The sequence below is a fragment of the Pan troglodytes genome, chromosome 21 (genome assembly GCF_028858775.2).
Source record: "Pan troglodytes isolate AG18354 chromosome 21, NHGRI_mPanTro3-v2.0_pri, whole genome shotgun sequence".
Taxonomy (NCBI): domain Eukaryota; kingdom Metazoa; phylum Chordata; class Mammalia; order Primates; family Hominidae; genus Pan; species Pan troglodytes.
This window is the reverse complement of record NC_072419.2, coordinates 50,078,845-50,096,838: the sequence shown is the minus strand read 5'-3', so window position 1 is coordinate 50,096,838 and position 17,994 is coordinate 50,078,845. Positions and strand designations below refer to the sequence as shown.

Genomic DNA, 17,994 nt, shown 5'->3' with positions numbered 1-17,994 from the left:
TGTGTCTGCCCTGAGCACCTGCAGGGCTGAGTTCTCTCCTGAGCTGGACTCGCTTACTTCTTGAGGGACAAGATCCCTGGTCCAGCCAGGCCACAAAGGTGGGCAGAGGCCTTGTGTAGCGCTGCACCTGTCGGAGAGAACTCAGGCACATCACTTCACTTTGGAGGCCTCAGTGTTCCCACCTATTGAATGGGAGAAAAGTCCCTGCCCTGGCCCAGAGGGAGTCTCCAAATACCCACAAGTCAGCCTGTGTGAGGTGCACTCCCTGCGCTAGATATATCTGGGTCTGCCCTTGGCTCAGGCCTCATCCCTCCCTCCTCAGACCAAGCAGCCAGCACCTCTTACCTGGGCTCCCTGCAGCCACCCACAGCCCCTACCTGCCCCCACCTGCAGTCCACACTGGAGCCACAAGGCGCTTACACATCTTAAGTCAGCCCGTGTCACTCCTCGCCCCCACCCCTCCATGGCCCATTTCCTAACCCGGGGCTAAAGCACCCTCATGTTCCAACACTACTTCTCAGCTGGCCAGGACCACCTCGCCCCGCCCTCCCCACATACCTGCTCCCCCTTCTTGGGGCAGGAGTGGCAGGAATGGGAGTCCTCTTTCTGGTCCACAGTCCACAGTCCACAATCCTATGGCACTTTTCCCCCACTCTGAGCCTCAGCACACTGTTCCCCATCTTCCACAGCTGCTTCCTCCCCAGCCTTCAGCTCTCAACCTAAAACGTCAGCCCCGCACAGAGGCCTTCCCTAACTGCCCTCTCTACAGTGCCCCCCAACACCCTGGACCTTCATTGCATGGATGACAATGGGTAATTAATGAATGACAGTCAACCCTTGGACAACACATGTTTCAACTGTGCGGGCCCACTTATACGCAGATTTTTTGTGATAAAATTACACCAAGTGTGTCTGCCTCTCTTACCTCCCCTTCCACCTCCTCCACCTCTTTCGCCGCTGCCACCCCTGAGAGAACAAAACCAACCCCTCCTCTTCCTCCTCAGCCTAAACATGAAGACAACGAGGATGAAGACCTTTGTGATGATCCACTTCCACTTAATGAATAATAAATAGACTTTCTCTTCCTTATGATTTTCGTAATAACATTCTCTTTTCTGCAGCTTTATTATAAGAACACAGTATATAATGCATAAAACATAGAAAATATCTGTGAATCAAGTGTTTATGTAATCAGTAAGGCTTTGGCCAACAGTGAAGCTGTTAAGTTTTAAAGTTATGCAAGAATTTTCCACTGCACGGGGTAAGGGGTCGGCACCCCAACTCCCGCATTTTTCAAGGGTTCACAGTAATGAACTTGCTGCTGCTTTATTGTCTGTGTCACCACCGAGGTCCCTGCTGTTTCCCCAGTGCCTGAGACAGTGCCTGGCACATAGCAGGTGCTCAGTAAATATTTGTTGAACGAATGAATGAATGAATGAATGAACAGCTAGGGGTGGTTGTGTGTGGTACCCCCATGAAGGCTTTGATGGGTGTGAGGGGTGGTTATTTAGAAATAGCACAAAACAAGCTATTTGCCTGGAGGCAGGTTCTTTGCAGCATGGCCTCTGTCTAACCCCAGGCCCCAGCTCTGCTGACCCTTCCTCATTACCCTCCTAGTGCGTCCCAGGAACACTCACTCCACTCCTCTCAGCCACGCTGACCAAGTGTGGTCAAGCCATGAGCAAAGCGTGTTTTGAAACCAGCATAGGCCAGGTGCAGTGGCTCATGCCTGTAATCCCAGCACTTTGGGATGCTGAGGCAGGAGGATTGCTTAAGGTCAAGGGTTTGAGACTACCCTGGGCAACACAGCAAGACTCTGTCTCTACAAAAAAATAAAAATAAAAAAATTAGGCAGGTGTGGTGGCATGCACCTGTAGTCCCAGCTACTTGGGAGGCTGAAGTGAGAGGATCGCTAGAGCCCAGATGGTCAAGACTGCAGTGAGCCATGGTTGGACCACACTGAACTCCAGCCTGGGTTACAGAGCAAGACGCTATCTCTAAACAGAACAAAACAAAACAAAAAACAGCGTAGAACAATCACCACGCTGACCTCAATTTGTGAGAATGTGATGAGTTCTATAACACAGATTTGCCACCTCCTTCAATGCCACCAGGCTGAAGAATGCCACCTTGGGTGGTCTGAGCCTCCATTGCCTCTATTTGTAAAATGGGGATAATTCCACATACCTCCCAGTGTCACAAGACTGAGACGTGAGAACATATGAGAAGCAACTTGCACATTGCCTGGTGCGTGGCAGCCCTCGGGGCCATGTTAGTCTCTCTCCAGTCCCATCCCCTTCTCAAATCAGGGAAATTCTAGAATGCAGACTGTGTCTCTTGGTATGCGGAACCAATTACCAAGTTTCTGCGGGTGTCTGGCTACCTCTCGGGGACATCAAGAGTCTTAATTAATTATGATCTGAAAAGGTTTGATGTTCCAGGAATAAAAAGGCATGAGGGAGCCCAGACTATTTTCAGGAACATTAATTATTTAATGGACATTACTCGTAGAAAATTGGGACTGGAAAATGTAAGTTTAAGATGGGAGCAATATGATTACTTTTAATCCTCAATTCCATTCACTCTCACCCATCATCAAGAACAGGCTGTTGGTCTGGCAGACAAAAGAGAAGGTTCTAGTCTGAGCTGTGCCATGGATTTGCTGGGTGACCTTAAGTAGGTCACTGTCCCTGTCTGGCCTCAGCTGCTGCTTCTCTTTTTTTTTTTTAATATAATAATTTTCTTTCTTTTTGTGAGACAGAGTCTCACTCCATCACCCAGGCTGGAGTGCAGTGGCACGATCTCAGCTCACTACAACCTCCACCTCCCTGGTTCAAGTGATGCTTGTGCCTCAGCCTCCCAAGTAGCTGGGATTATGAGTATGTGCCACCACATCCAGCTAATTTTTTTGTACTTTTAGTAGAGATGGGGCTTCACCATGTTGGCCAAGCTGGTCTCGAACTCCTGACCTCAAGTGATCTGCCCGCCTAGGCCTTCCAAAGTGCTGGGATTGCAGGCATGAGCCACTGTGCGTGGCTGGCCTGTTTCATTATCTGTTAGGGTCTGTCTGAGATGGTTTCCCAGGGGCCTAAGCTCGGACAAGAGTGCTTCAGAAATGTCCCATCCTGGGCCCCACTTCCGAAGTTCCCATTCAGTGGGTCTGGGGTGGGCCCCAGAATCTACATTTTAGCAAAGCTCACGAACCTGCCTCCAGAGATCTTTGGGCCACACTTCAAAGAGAATTGGCTGTGACCCTGGAACATCCACGGAGGACCCTTCCGAGGAGATTTGCACATGAAAGATGTCCATTTTTATTAGCTGCTTATGTGCTGAAAGGACATATTAAACTAAATTTACATGAATTCACCCAGTCCTTGATTTTCCTCTTCATCAAAGTTCATGTGGTTAATTCTGGGGTCAAAACATAAAAATGTCCTCTTGTAATTAGCTGCTAATCAGTTCACTACAGTGATTCCCCAGAGACGTCATAATTCCTGTCCACAGGAACTGGAAATGAAACACACACATAGCTCAGCTCTCTGCTGATAATCTACATATAAGGATGTCCTGAACACACAGAGAATTTACACCTGAAAATATGTGAGCTGGAAGTCATCCATCCACCCACACATAAATTCATTTATTCATTCATTCACCCATCTACTTATCCATCCACTCATCCATCCATCATTCATCTGTCTGTCCATCAGTTCATCTCTCCATCCATCCATCCATCCAAGAAAGGCTTACTGAGGACCTGCTATATCCCAGGTATTGGAGGCACAGCTGGTAAACAAGCCAACAAAACAAACAGAGATAATTTGGTCTCTGCCTTCCTGCATCTGCAGTCTTTTGAGGGCATTCGACATCAAACAAGTAAAACAAACTAAATAATTACAAATTGTGGAAAATCCTGTGAAGGAATTCAATAGGTCTCTGAAATAGAGAATAGTGGGGTGGGAGAGGAAGAAACCTACCTTGCGTGATCAAAGGAGACTTCATTGAGGAGGTGATATTAAAGCTGAGACCTAAAGGATGAGAAGGCAGTACCTGGAACGCCTTCCAGACAGAAGGAACAGTAAAAGCAGAGATTCTAGGCATGAGCTGCATGGAAACCTGAGATGCTTCCTAGTCCGACACACCTCCCAAGTGCCCTAGTTAAATGATCTTCTAGCTTCTGCTCACACTCTTTACGTGACAAGGAACTCACTGCTTCTAGTAACTGCCTCCCATTACTGAGGATTTTGATACGTCAAAGTTCATTCTCATAAGAACTCTGTAATGTTCACTATCTGGTCCAGGTTATGACCTTAAGGCCCCCCAAGTTCCTTAAAGTGAGTCCACAAGACACCCTTGGGCAGCTGAAAACAACACTGATGCCCCAAGTAAGCTGCCTCTTTGCCTGATGCACCTCCCCAGCTCTTCAGCCAAGGCCCACAGGCCATCCTAGCTGCTTTGGATATCATCTGTTCAATGACCCCATGTTCTCCTTATTGTGGGAGTGTAGAACTGATGAGATCTGATCCGGATTGCAACAAGTGGGACTCTCACCTCCTTTATTCTGATTATTAAACCTCTATTAATGCAGCCCCAGTCACCCCAATCTTTTCTTCCTTCTTCATTGATCAAGCAGTCATCAGTACCCAGAGAAATATTTGGCTCTTATTTTTTAACTCTTCAAGCTCCACTTATACCTGTCCATGCATAGCTCAGCTGACCCTATGAACAATGCTTGCCCAGAAGATTTGAGGCCTGACTTTTCCCCTGCTCCTGAGGCAGCGTGCCCTTGTAGAAATCCAGGAATGGCAGGCATCATATCCATGTTTCTCTGCAGAGTACCCCTAGGACCTGGAATAGTGCCTGGCACATAGCAGGTCCTCAGTGCCAGGTGAATGGCTGGAGATGAGCAATTGAAGTAACAGCCAATCCGGGCTCTGATCCCGACTGCCTCTTACCAGCTGGGGAGTTTCTCAGCATCGCTGAGCTTCAGTTTCTTCACCTGGAAGTGGGTCTCATAATTATATTCCTAAAAGCTGGGTGTGGAGAGAGCCGATGACAAAGCCTGGCACATAAGGGGGCTGGAGAAAGACCGTCCTGGACCTAGGCCTGGCCTTCTGTGCACAGCTCACAACCTCAGGTCCCTTGTTGGTGCCAAGCAGGGATCTCTGGCTCCTGGGGCTCAGCGGGTTCAGTGGGGAGAACAGTAGCTAACATCTACTGAGCACTCACCGTGTGCCAAGGTGCTTGGATTTACTCATTGCATTCTCACAACCAGCCCAATGAGACGGGCACAGCCTATATCCCCATTTTACAAATGATGAAACTGAGGCACAAAGAGATGAAGTTCGATGGCCATTGAGTGGCAGAGCTGGATTTCCACTCTAGTTTCCGGCTCCAAGCTCTGCTCAGCCTCTTGATAACTGTGCCCTGGGGCCTCATCTGGGGTCTTCTTCCCTAAGGGGCTGAGTAAAGGTGCAGAATAAAAGCCTCTGGCCCACAGGGCTTGCTGGAGCTGACTGTGCCACCATCCCACCAGCCCAGAGCACAGGCAGGGGGACAAAGGTGGGCCTCGTGGGGGGATCTGGAAAAGATGTTTTTCATGACCTGATGGCATCCTGTGCCTGGAATATTTTTGTGCATTCATTAAATGCTAACTGTGCACCCAACTCTGTTACATGACGCCACAGGTATGCTCTTGCTTATGCTCATAGCAGTCACGTGAAGGAACCATCTCTTGCTCCCATTTTATAGTTAAGAAATCTGAGGCTCCAAGAGCCAAAGTATTCCATGCTTGCTGGATCTTTCCATCCTTTGTACCCAGATCATTCTGCCTCAGTTCGACACAGGGCACTTGGAAGGGAGGAGGTATGGGGAGGGGGTGTGCAGGAGGAGGGAGAGAGAATAGGATGAAAGTCAGACAATGCGGGTAAGAGAAGCAGGAGGTAGCAAGGGCAGGCATGACATTAGCCAGGTGTCGGCTATTCAGGCATCAGCCCCGTGAAACTCCAAGCAGATTAGTTAGCCTCCCTGAACCTCAAGTCCTCCATGTGCAAAGCAGAGATTATACTAACAACTCTTCATTATCAAACGAGGAAACGGAGCAGAGATCCAGGCAGCAAATGGGAACTCAGAAATTTTCAGGCTGGTTTTGGGTGGGGTAAGGGGGACAATGAGAAGACAGGGGAAGCGTTTACCATGGTCCAGGTGACCACAAAAGTATAGGCAAAGGCTGGGCAGCTTCAGGGGTGGTAGTGGAGAGTGGAGGTGGTGCCTTGAGGTTGTAGAGCATCTGGGGGTTGCAGGGGTGAAGAGGATGGATGTTGGCATGTGACCTGAAATTGTAAAAGGAATTGACATTTGGATTGTGAGGGATTGTGAAGCAAGAGGGTGGGATTTGATGGCAGTTGTAGGAGAGTCTATGAATGCATTGGGGAGACAGTGGGAATCTGTCAGGATGGCTACAAGGGTGTGGGTGACAGCAAAATGTGAGGGGAGGTGACAGGACAGAAATGTGGCAATGAGAGGTGTCGGTGAGGTGATGCTGGGAAATGCAAGGTAAAGAGGGCCGGTAGAGAAGTCCATGAAGATGGCGGATGGACTGAGCAAGCTGGTGTCTCTATGGGGATTGCCCTGTGTCCTGCAGAGGCTCCTGACCTCCTAACCATCTCCACCTGGCAGCGGGAGAGGGCGCGGAAGGGGGGTTTTCTCTCTGAGAATCACAGCCCTGCGTGTGGCCAAAGCATCTTTACGAACATTCAAGCCCAGCCCCTGTGTATTAAACATGTCTCCAGTGAGGTCCAGAACAGGGAAGGGACTTGCCCAAAGCCACACAGTTGGTGGGTGCTGGAAGCAGGATCCACCCAGGTCTGACTTGCAGGCCCACACACATCCCCACCGGCTGCTGCCGCCTCTGTGTTGTCTGTGCTTAGCTTCGAAGCTGAGGTTCACGACGAGCCCCAGGGACAACTCTGCTGTCATCCTAAGCCCTCCATGACAGTTATCAATAGCCACCGGCAACCCCTCCTCCCAATTTGTTTTTCTATTGATGCCATGCTGAAGTTACCGATTAATAGGAAAAAACTTTGCTGTTTTCCCTTAAAAATATTCACCAAATGATTTTTTTTTTTTTGAGACGGGGTCTTGCTCGGTCACCTAGGCTGGAGTGCAGTGATGCGATCATAGTTTACTGCAGCCTCAACTTCCCAAGCTCAAGCAATCCTCCCACCTCAGCCTTCCAAGTAGCTGAGACTACAGGCATGTGCCCCCACACCCAGCTAATTTTTTTAATTTTTTGGAGAGATGGGGTTCCACTACGTTGCCCAGGCTGGTCTCAAACTCCTGGGCTCAAACAATCCTCCCACCTCAGCCTCCCAAATAGCTGGGACTACAGGGATGAGCCGCTGTGCTCAGCCCACAGAATTTTTTTACTAGTATCATTATCACTATCTCTCACGGTTTGGGGACTGATTGGGTTCAGCTGGGTGGTTCTCCGCTCTCTCCTGCAGTTGTGCTCAGACAGGAGCTGGGGGCTGGAATCATTTAAAGGTTCACTCATGCATTTCTGATAACTGAGGCTGGTTGTCATCCAAAACGCCTACACATGGCCTCTCCTGGTCACCTGGGCTTCCTCACAGCAGGGTGGCTGGGCTCCTAGAGCAAGTGTGCCTAGAGAGGGAGAGCCAGGCAAGGCTATATTGCCTATCATGACCTCCCTTTGGAAGACACATCGTGTCACTTGTGCCATACTCTGTTGGTCAAAGCAGTTGCAAAGATCTGTTCAACTTCAAGGGTCGGGGACATAGACTTCACCTCCTGATGGGGATGTATCAAGGTCACCTTGTAAGAAGAGCACATGGGATGAGAGCTATTGTTGCAGCCTCCTTTGGAAAGTACAATCCACTAGAGTTGGGAAAGAAGAGATCACTAGTAGCAGCAAAGCTTTACCTAAGAGTTTCTTATGTGTCAGGCACGGGGCTGTGATCTCTTGCCAGCTCCTCACAACAACACTTAGGGGTGGACACTTGATTGCCCCCATCTTACACATGAGAAACTCAGAGTTTGGAGAGTTTAAGTGGCCCGCCCAAGTTCACACAGCCAGTGAATGGCAAAGCTGACTCCCGGCAGACTGCGGAATCCACTCTCCCAGTCATGCTGCTGGGCTGACTTACGTCAGAACTGAAGCCAGACCCGCACTGGGCATGGAAGGAGGGAGGAAACTGACATTCACGGAGCACCTGGACATTGGGCATTTTGCAAATGTTAACTCATCAGTCTCCATGAGCTCCCCCTGTTGCCCACCTAAGGATCAGAGGAGAGGAGTGACTTGTCTAGGGGCACCCAACCTGTGAGTTTTAAACCAGGTCTGTTTGAGGCCAAACCTTGCTTGTGCAACACCCAGGGCCATCTCTGAGAATAAAGGCCAGAAGCTTGGGGGCAGAAACCAGGACAGATGGTGCCAGAGAGGGGCTTGGGAGCAGGTGGTCTTGGGGCAGAGTAGACGGAAGCCTCAGGTAGTCACTGGTTCAACCCCATCTTGCCTAATCCCCAAGACAAACAATGAAGTAGTCTCAGCTGCCAACAGGGCAGCCTCTCGTGTCATGTCCTTCCTACATATGAGGAAACTGAGGCACCAGAGGGAACTTGCCCAAGATCACAGTTTGGAGAAGCTGGAGCTACTGAGGCGTGGGGGTCATTGCCTTGGTGGTAGACTAGACTAGGTGGGTGTAATGTCAGGAATGGGGTAAAAAGTGCAGTCAGAGAATATAATGAGGAGACGCCAGGGGGCAGAGCCAGGGCAGACATCAGGAAAAAGGGTTGGAGGTCATTATGGGGGCCTTGAATGCCAAGCTAAGAAGCATGGCCTTTATCTTGTAGGCAGGGGAGTGGCAATGGGCAGAAGCAACAGTCCTGGAGTTACTTTTCAGGGTGAAAGTGGTTCCAAGGCCAGGCACAGGCACAATGCAGAATCCAGACACAGAGCAGTCACATTAGCCACATCACACAACACCCAGGACACAGAGGGAGCAGGCACCAGAGCAGGCCCCCAGCACCCTGTGCAGTGTGCTATTCCTCCCCGTCCCATGCCACCATGTGGTCCCCACCTCCAGGGTGAAGATGCCTCTCTGTAGCCAAGATAGTGTTCTAGGAGGGACTGAATTCATTAATTCAGCCAGAATACATGGCATCACTTTCCCACATCAGGAATGCATGTCTCCAGAAGCTTGGTGATATGGTTTGGCTGTGTCCCCACCCAAATCTCATCTGGAATTGTAACTCCCACAATTCCCAGGTGTCATAGGAGGAACCTGGTGGGAGGTGATTGAATTATGGGGGTGGGCTTTTCCTGCACTGTTCTCGTGATAGTGAATGAGTCTCATGAGATCTGATGGTTTTAAAAACAGGAGTTTCCCTACACAAGCTCTCTCTTTGCCTGCCACCATCCATGTAAGATGTGACTTTCTCCTCCTTGCCTTCCACCATGATTGTGAGGCCTCCCCAACCATGTGGAACTGTAAGTCCATTAAACCTCTTTTTCTTCCCAGTCTCAGGTATGTCTTTATCAGCAGCGTGAAAATGGACTAATACACTTGGCTTCCTTCTGCAAAGCTACCTCACTGTCTGACCTGATGTGGCATGTGGCCTGTCTCTGAACCCAGCTTTCAGGCCCCAGACTTAGAAATTACCTCCATCTTCACCTCCACCTGAGGACATCACATTAGGGGATAAAAGTTGAATCACATCTGTTATTCCAGGAATTCCTCACAACAACCATCAAGTAGGTGTTGTTGCACTCCCATTTAACAGAGAGACAAACTGAGGCAGAGAGAGACACATGGCTCACCCCAGCTGCCTTGGCCAACAGAGCCAGGGCAGCCTCTCTCCTGCAGGATGTGGAGGAAATCCTCTGAGGACTTGGGCAGTGGTGGTTGCCCTATCGTGGACCATAGGCAGGGATGACTTGTTCTCCCATGGGCACCTAATGACTGTCTTTCCTCCTTCTCCAGCCTCCTTCCCTTTTCCTCCCTCTTCTCCACCCCCCTTGGCTACTCTATCAACTGCTTTCTCATTCTGTCTGCTTTCCTTCTCTTCTCACTATACCTGGAATCCCCCACTGGGGCTTTCAGCAGAACCCTCATCCCTCACTCCTGCTCCAAACTCCACTGGGGCTCCTCATTGTCTGATGGACAGAGTCCCAGCTCTTCAGCTCCTGGCCTGTCATGAGCGGCCATCCCGTACCCTTTTGGCTTTGGCTGTCCTCTGTTTCAGCTGCAGCTGCCTGGTCAGGCCACTCTCCTCCAGCCTCTATGCCTGAGCTCATGATGTGCCTTTGGCTAGACGGCTACCCCTCCCTTGTCCACCTGGAAAACTCTTCCCTGTCCTTCAAGAGCTACCTCGGATGTCCCCTCTGCTTCTATAAGGCCTCCTGCAGGGTATCACCTATGTCAGGGGTCCCCAGGAACACTTCCATGATTTTCTGGAGGACTCACAGGACTCAATGCAGAGTCATAGTAATGGCTGTGATTCATGACAGCAAAAAGATATGAAACAATCAGCCAAGGGAAAAGGCACATGGGACAAAGTCCAGAGAAAACCAGGTGTGATCTTCACAGAGTCCTCTCCCAGTGGAGTCACACAGTATGCACTTCATTCTCCCAGGGACAGGTGTTGACATGTGTGAGGTGTTGCCTACCAGGAAAGCTCATTAGAGAGTCAATACTCACGGCTTCTACTGGGACAGGTCATATAAGCACCCTCTGCCTAACATGTACCGAAATTCCAGACTCCCAGAAGGAAAGCAGGGGCTCAGCACATGCCTACAAACAGTTTAGGCACAGTGAGCCACTATTATCAGCTACGGGAATGGCAGAATCCTCCCAAAACCCAAGTACCCAGACACCAGCCAAGGGCCAACCTTGCAAGTAGACCTTTCTGAGGATGCAGCCTCAGGCCAGCTGTGTTGACTCTCCTCCCTGCTATGCCTGATCCATGCCACACTGTTAGAAATGCACTGATCACACCATCTGGGCTCACATTATCACTACTGCAGCAGTAGCCCTAACAGGTTAGGCTTACTCCTGGGCCGGCCAGCTCACCAGACTGAGCTCACCTTTTTTAAGAATGTCCACTAGCACAGGTGCTTAATGAGTGCATTGAATAAATTAACTTAAAAATGTCCACAAAAAAAACTCAAAATAGAATTACTCTATGATATGGTTTGGCTATGTCCCCATCCAAATCTCATCTTGAATTATAGCTCCCACAATTCCCACGTGTTACGGGAGGGACCCAGAGGGAGGTAACTGAATCATGGGGGTGGGTCTTTCCTGTGCTGTTCTCATGATAGTGAATAAGTCTCAAGAGATCTGATGGTTATATAAAGAGGAGTTCCCCTGCACAAGTTCTCTCTGTTTGTCTGACACCCTCTGTGTAAGATGTGACTTGCTCCTCCTTGCCTTCTGCCATGATTATGAGGCCTACCCAGCCATGTGGAACTGTGAGTCCATTAAACCTCTTTCCTTTATAAATTATCCAGTCTCAGGTATGTCTTTACTAGCAGCATGGGAACAGACTAATACACTCTATGATCCAGCAATCCTACTTCTGGGTATGTACCCAAAGAATGGAAAGCAGGGTCTCCAAGAGATATCTGTATCCCCGTGTTCATAGCAGCATTATTCCAAATAGCCAAAAGGTAGAAGCAATGCAAGTGTCCATTAACAGATGAATGGATAAACAAAATGTGGTCTAGACATACAATGCAGTATTACTCAGCCTTTAAAAGGAGGGAAATTCTAATGCATGCTACAAAATGGATGAACCTTGAGGACATTATGCTAAGTTAAATAAGCCAGTCACACACACACAAGATATTGTATAATTCTATATGAGGCACCTCAAGTAGTCAAACTCCTAGAGATGGAAATTAGAATGGTGGTTGCCAGGGCTCAGGGGAGAGAGAAAAGGGAATCATTATTTAATGGGTACAAGAGTTTCAGAACTGCAAGATTAAAACGGTTCTGGAGACTGGTTGTACAATGCAAATGTACTTAACTCTACTGAACTATACATTTTTAAAAGGTTAAGATGATACATTTTATGTTATGTTTATTTTACCACAGTTTTCTTTTCAAATGAAGCACGACTCTCCCTGGAGGCAGGTGTCTGTTCTGTTTGACCTAGAGTTCCAACAATCATGTGAAAATGCACTAAACTACAGTCCAAGAGCCGAACATGCCTTTTATTCACAATCAGCAGAGAAGAGGGTTCATTAGATATCTGATGATTGATTTTTAAATTCTTCTTGAAAGACCTGATGTGTATATTCAGAATCAGTTTGCCCTGCGATCCACTAAAAATGACTTATGACAGGAATTCATACATAATTGCTATCAATGGAGTCGGCTTGTAAGAATATTCCAAGCATTTAATTGACTTTTAAAAGAATAGCTACAGCAAGCTAACTAAATATTACGTTAGGATATGTGTTAATTGATATTTAATGAGGATGTCAATTGATGTCTAACTAGCCAATATGTCTCTTAAAATATGTCAATTAGGTACCCAAAGATCCTTTTCAAAGGGAATAGGAGTTAAACACATTGAGGATGTAATTTGTTAATTTTTCATAATAACAAATCACAAACCTCCCTGCTGACTTTCTCTGGATCGTAGAGCCATTTGTGAGCCACCTTGCCTGGTCTGGAAACAGGAAACACTGCCTGTTCCACATGAACACTCCCCGCAAATTTGCACATGTGGTAGCATAGAGAGAGAACTGCGCATGCCCAAGGACTTTCCAGACCTCCCCTTTCCTTCCACCAATCATCCGCTAATCCCAGAATCTACCCCCTCAACCTTTTTTAATGAAATGACTGTCTGAAAGCCAGCACAGGGAGACAGATTTGAGCTGGACTCCTGTCTCCTTGTTAGTCGACTTAAAAAGCTTTTTGTTTCTCAAAAACCCAGTGTCATAGTATTGGCTTCTAGTGCATTGGGCAGCAAGCTCCTTTGGCTTGGTAACAAACACAATAGCCTAAGTGCCTCCATGAAAGTGATCTGGAATTCACTCCTGTAGCCAGGTCTGCTCCACCACCTATCACTCCCCAGGATGGAGGGAGAGTGCAGGGGGAGAGCAGGAAGTTTGAGGCAATGGCCTCAATGAGCATGACCCTAATAACTCTAGGGCTACAGCATTTTAAGGTCCCACTGACACCACTGCAGGATAATCAAGTAAGACAGCTTCTAGAACAGCCTTTGTGCAGACCATGGATCACTGTAAGATGCTACCTGTCCTCACAAATAATTAGACAGCTCATGGTGTCATGAGAAAGGGCTAATCAGGTTTTCATGAGATCTCAGAGGAATGGGACAGAGTCAGAACAGCCATGTGGTCACGAGCATGGGTTTCAGAATCAGACAGGGCAAAGTTCAAGTTCTAGATCTTGCTAGCTAAATGCCCTTGAGCACCTTTCTCAACCTCTCAGAGGAAGCCGGAAAATAGACATTAAGTCAGTTTGTCCCACCCTCTCTGCTGGCCGAGGTCAGAGATAAAACAGAAGGGTGGCTTCAGCTTGCCCAATATCAAGTGAAGATCCCAATCAGCAAAGAGCTCAGCACTTAGGATCAATCAGCAAAGAGCCTGGCTCCTCTCACTTCCAAGTAGAAGGGAAAACCATCAGCAGCTCCAGCCGCTGTTCTAGGAAATGGTTATTCAGTTACCAATAACAACAGTTGCTATGGAGACAGGCGGTCCAGCCTGCCAGCCTGGAATTGCTCTCAGGCCAGGGCCAGATTAGCCACCTCCACACCCTTTCCAAACCAAGTGGCAGCTTGAGCCCCAGTTCTCCTTCAATTACCTGATCAAGGTGTTTTTCCACTTGATTTTTCCTTCTTCTTCCTATAAGAAGGTCCCTCTATTTGAAAGTTAGTTGAGATACAGGGCAAAGGCATTGAAAGTCTTGTGGACTGTGCAATCCCTAAGTCTTTGTAAAGTCTGAGGACAGCTTATGTTGGGGTGGGGTGGTAAACGAAACAGCTGTGTTTTTGCTCAGGGCTGTAGCAGCACCAGTGAATCCAGAACCTCTTGAGAGGTCTGTGTTGGGGTCAGGCTCCATGCAGAGGCCAGGGGCAGACTGGGATGTTTTCGGATGCGCGGCTGGAGATAGCGCACCAGGAGGGATGGTGAGGGCCACACTTAGAGAGCACTCGGTTTCTCCAAGCCCTTCAATACTGCTCCTCTAGAATAGGTGGCTAAATTAGAAAATACATCAGAATGTTAGTGGTGAAAGGAACCAGAGATAAGCGCTCTTCACAGCAAAGAAACTGAAACCCTTCAAGGGGATGGGACTTAACCACAGTGACCCCAATCTCATACCCAGGAATCTCAACTCCCAGCGTGAGTTTTTCCCACCACAGCGTGAATCCAGGTTGTTCCTGCAATGTTATGCAATGTGAGTGGAGCTTTCTAACAATAAGAGCACCATCTATGGTCTGGCTGTCTGCTGAGGTAGGTAGTGAGTTCCCCGTCACTGGAGGTATACAAGCAGAGGTCAGATGACCTTTGGGCAGAGCGTTTTACAGAGGGTTTCAGTCTTGGGAGGCAGTCAGGACTGGATGACCTCGGATCCTGCATTGTGTGGACTCCATTAATTCGACAGTGAATAGAGGTGTCTCCACTCATGATCCAGATCCAGTCCAAGCAAATGATCCAGAATTGCTTCAAACAGCAGCATCCAGTTCAGCTATCTGTCCAGCAGCCTGCGCGAGGCCTGGCTAGAGGGCTACTCAAAAACCTACCAAAAGAGCACCCACAAGTGAGAGATGGAGGCAGGGAGGAAAACAAGAGCTTTTCCTAAAGTCTCAGTGGGAAAAAGACACAGACAGAAGGCCAACCCAATAGTGCTCATGGTCTTAAGTCAAGTGTAGAAAACAGTATAATATTGACTGGGCATGGTGGCTCATGCCTGTAAGCTCAGCACTTTGGGAGGCCAAGGCTGGTGGATCACTTGAGGTCAGGAGTTCGACACCAGCCTGGCCAACATAGTGAAACCCCATCTCTACTAAAAATACAAAAATTAGCTAGGCATGGTGGCAGGCACCTATAATCCCAGCTATTCAAGAGGCTGTAGCAGGAGAATCACTTGAACCAAGGAGGTGGAGTTTGCAGTGAGCCAAGATTGTGCCACTGTACTCCAGCCTGGGCATGAGAACAAGACTCTGTCTCAAAGAAAAACAACAAGAACAAAAAGAAAACGGTATAATAAAGATCTGACCTGGGCTCCAGCCTGTGTGCCCTCAGCTTCTCCAGTGTGAACCTGAGAAAATCTCCTAATGTTCCCAAAGCCTGGTTTCCTCGTGTGAACAACCAGATACTCATAGCTGCTAATAAAGTGGATTTCTTATGACAGTTAGGAAAAGGATGCAGGACCGCGCCTAATGCAATGCTGATAGTAACTGATGGTTATAGGTTTGCTCCAAACTAATGAAGAGGGGAGGCAAGAGGGAGAAGAGATGAAATGAGATTGACCCTGAGTTGATAATTAAAGCTGAAGTCCACAAAATCAAAACTATCTTCCTGGCCGGGTGTGGTGGCTCACACCTGTAATCCCAGCACTTTGGGAGGCCGAGGCAGGTGGATCACTTGAGGTCAAGAGTTTGAGACAAATCTGGCCAACATGGTGAAACCCCATCTCTACAGAAAATACAAAAATTAGCCAGGCATGATGCCTGTAGTCCCAGCTACTTAGGAGGCTGAGGCATGAGAATCACTTGAACCCGGGAGGCGGAGGTTACAGTGAGCTGAGATTGCACCACTGCACTCCAGCCTGGGTGACAGAGTGAGACTCCATCCCAAAAAAAATTTTTTTAAAAACCTATTTTCCTAATAATACTAGCATGTCATTTGCCTTTCTCCCTTTCCTTCTCCCATGAGGGTACTGTGGAGTTTTCTAGAGGCCACACAGCATGTGATGTCACAAAGATTAAATGAAAAAGCAGATATGAGAATCCAGCTGCCCATTAAGCCAGGCATTCAAGATTTACAAAATGTAAAACAATGTCTTTTTCTCACTAATTTTTTTGTTTGGGAAATATTGGGGTTTTTAAATTAAGAATGTATTTAACATTTATTGGGATTGCTATTAAGAAAAACAGAAAACGTGTGTTGGAGTGGATGTGAAGAAATTAGTACACATGCACACTGTTGGTGAGAATGTAAAATGCTCCAGTCACGATGGAAAACAGTGGGACGATTCCTCAAAAACAGAAACATCAGAATTACCGTGTGATTCAGCAATTCCGCTTCTGGGTAAACACACAAAAGAACTGAAAGCGGGCCCTCAAACGTATCTTTGTACACCAATGTTTGCATTCACAACAGCCGAAAGGTGGAAACAGCCACAGCCTCTTGTCAATGGAGGATCACTCGGTGGTGTACACATACAAGGAATATTCAGTTTCAAAAAGGAAGGCAATTCAGACATGGGCTACAGTATGTGGATGAATCTTGAGGACATTATGATACGTGAAATAAGTCATTCACAAAAGAACAAACATGACATCGTTCCACTTATATGAAATACCCAGAGTAGTGAAAATCATAGAGACAGAAAGTAGAACAGTATTCATAAGGGGCTGGGGGAAGGCGGATGGAGAGTTGCTAATGGGTACAGAGTTTCAGTGTGAGATGATGAAAAGTTTCCGGAAATGGATAACAGTGATGGTTGCACAATGGGAGTGTACTCAACGCCATTGAACTGTACATTTAAAAATGGTTAAAATGGGGCGAGGCACAGTGGTGCATACCTGTAATCCCAGCACTTTGGGAGGCCAAGGTGGATGGATTGTTGCCCACTCCATCTTGGGCAACAGAGCAAGACTGTGTCTCAAAAAAAAAATAAAAAAAAAAGGAAGGTTAAAATGGTAAACTTTCTGTTATATATATTTTACTACAGTAAAAATGAAATAAAAGCAAATCTAATGGAGAACGTATAATTGTCATCTGAAAGCTTATAATAGACATAAAGTGTCAAAAACAAAAAAGTTACTGGTGTTAATATGTAATGGGATTATTGTTTTTTTTAAATGAGTTAATAAATACGTTTAAGTGTCTGAGTTTTAACGTCTAATATGGTTAATATCAATAGACGCACCCCAAATAAACAAAAGCCCCTTGAGGTCCTCAATAATTTTTTGAAAGTATAAAACATTCCTAAGACCAAAAAGTTTGAGAATGGCTACATGATATCGATCTCTCTCTACTTCTGTAAATGTTTTTAATTTTCCATATGAGAAAAGCTTTTAAGTTTTTAAAATAATACTAATTGACTATTCTCTTTCCTTCTACCTGTCTGGGCAAATTGATTCACCTTGATGGAATTCAGCAGCCTCATCTGTCAAAGAAGCAGAAAATTCCAAAGCATGATGCTATGAATCAAACCTGACACCCACAGACACAGGAGCTACCTCCTCCCCCACCGCCAACCCCCGAGCTTCCGCAGATATCTGAGCCTCTCTGGGTTGAGGAAGAGAGGGGGTGTTCTCCCGTATTAATCAGATCCCATTAATTTTTCAAAGTAGACAACAGCCCACTTACTCATCTGCTGTGGAGCCTCATCCATAATTGATCCTGAACTGCACTTACCCTAACAGACCGCGCAGATGCCGGCTGCACGTAGAGCTCTGGGAGGGTTGTCTGCTGATGAGCCTACTCCAAGTAGCAAAGGCACTCACAGCCATGACACGTGGTAACTTCAGTGGGCCTGACACTTTTCCTTCCATCAAAAACAACAAGGAAGAGGAAAGGAATGACTCCCCAGATGCTCTGAGTGGTTGTTCTGAGGTCATTTCTATGTACAAGTCAGCTTGAGGGGAATTAAAAACAATTGGCATAAGCCAAACTCATACCTGTGTCTTGATCCTTTTGGGCTCCTAGAGCAAAATAGCATAAATTGGGTGGCTTATAATTGAAATTTATTTCTCATCGTTCTGAAGGCT

At 47.3% G+C, this 17,994-nt stretch overlaps 2 long non-coding RNA genes across 2 annotated transcripts in view; one reads left to right on the top strand and one right to left on the bottom strand.

Annotated features, from left to right (window-relative positions):
* Nucleotides 1-11,861: 11,861 nt before the first annotated feature.
* LOC134809138 (uncharacterized) overlaps nt 11,862-17,994 on the bottom strand; it is a 67,631-nt gene continuing 61,498 nt past the window's right edge. Inside the window, exons 4-6 of the long non-coding RNA XR_010154032.1 lie at nt 17,642-17,771; nt 16,804-16,876; nt 11,862-14,250 (exon numbers count right to left, since the gene is read on the bottom strand). This is a non-coding gene — a long non-coding RNA (uncharacterized LOC134809138). The remainder of the gene's footprint in view (nt 14,251-16,803; nt 16,877-17,641; nt 17,772-17,994) is intronic.
* On the top strand, nt 13,762-17,901 carry LOC107969912 (uncharacterized). Its single transcript, XR_001712079.4, has 3 exons — nt 13,762-13,865; nt 14,379-14,506; nt 17,382-17,901. It is a non-coding gene; the product is annotated as an uncharacterized LOC107969912 (long non-coding RNA).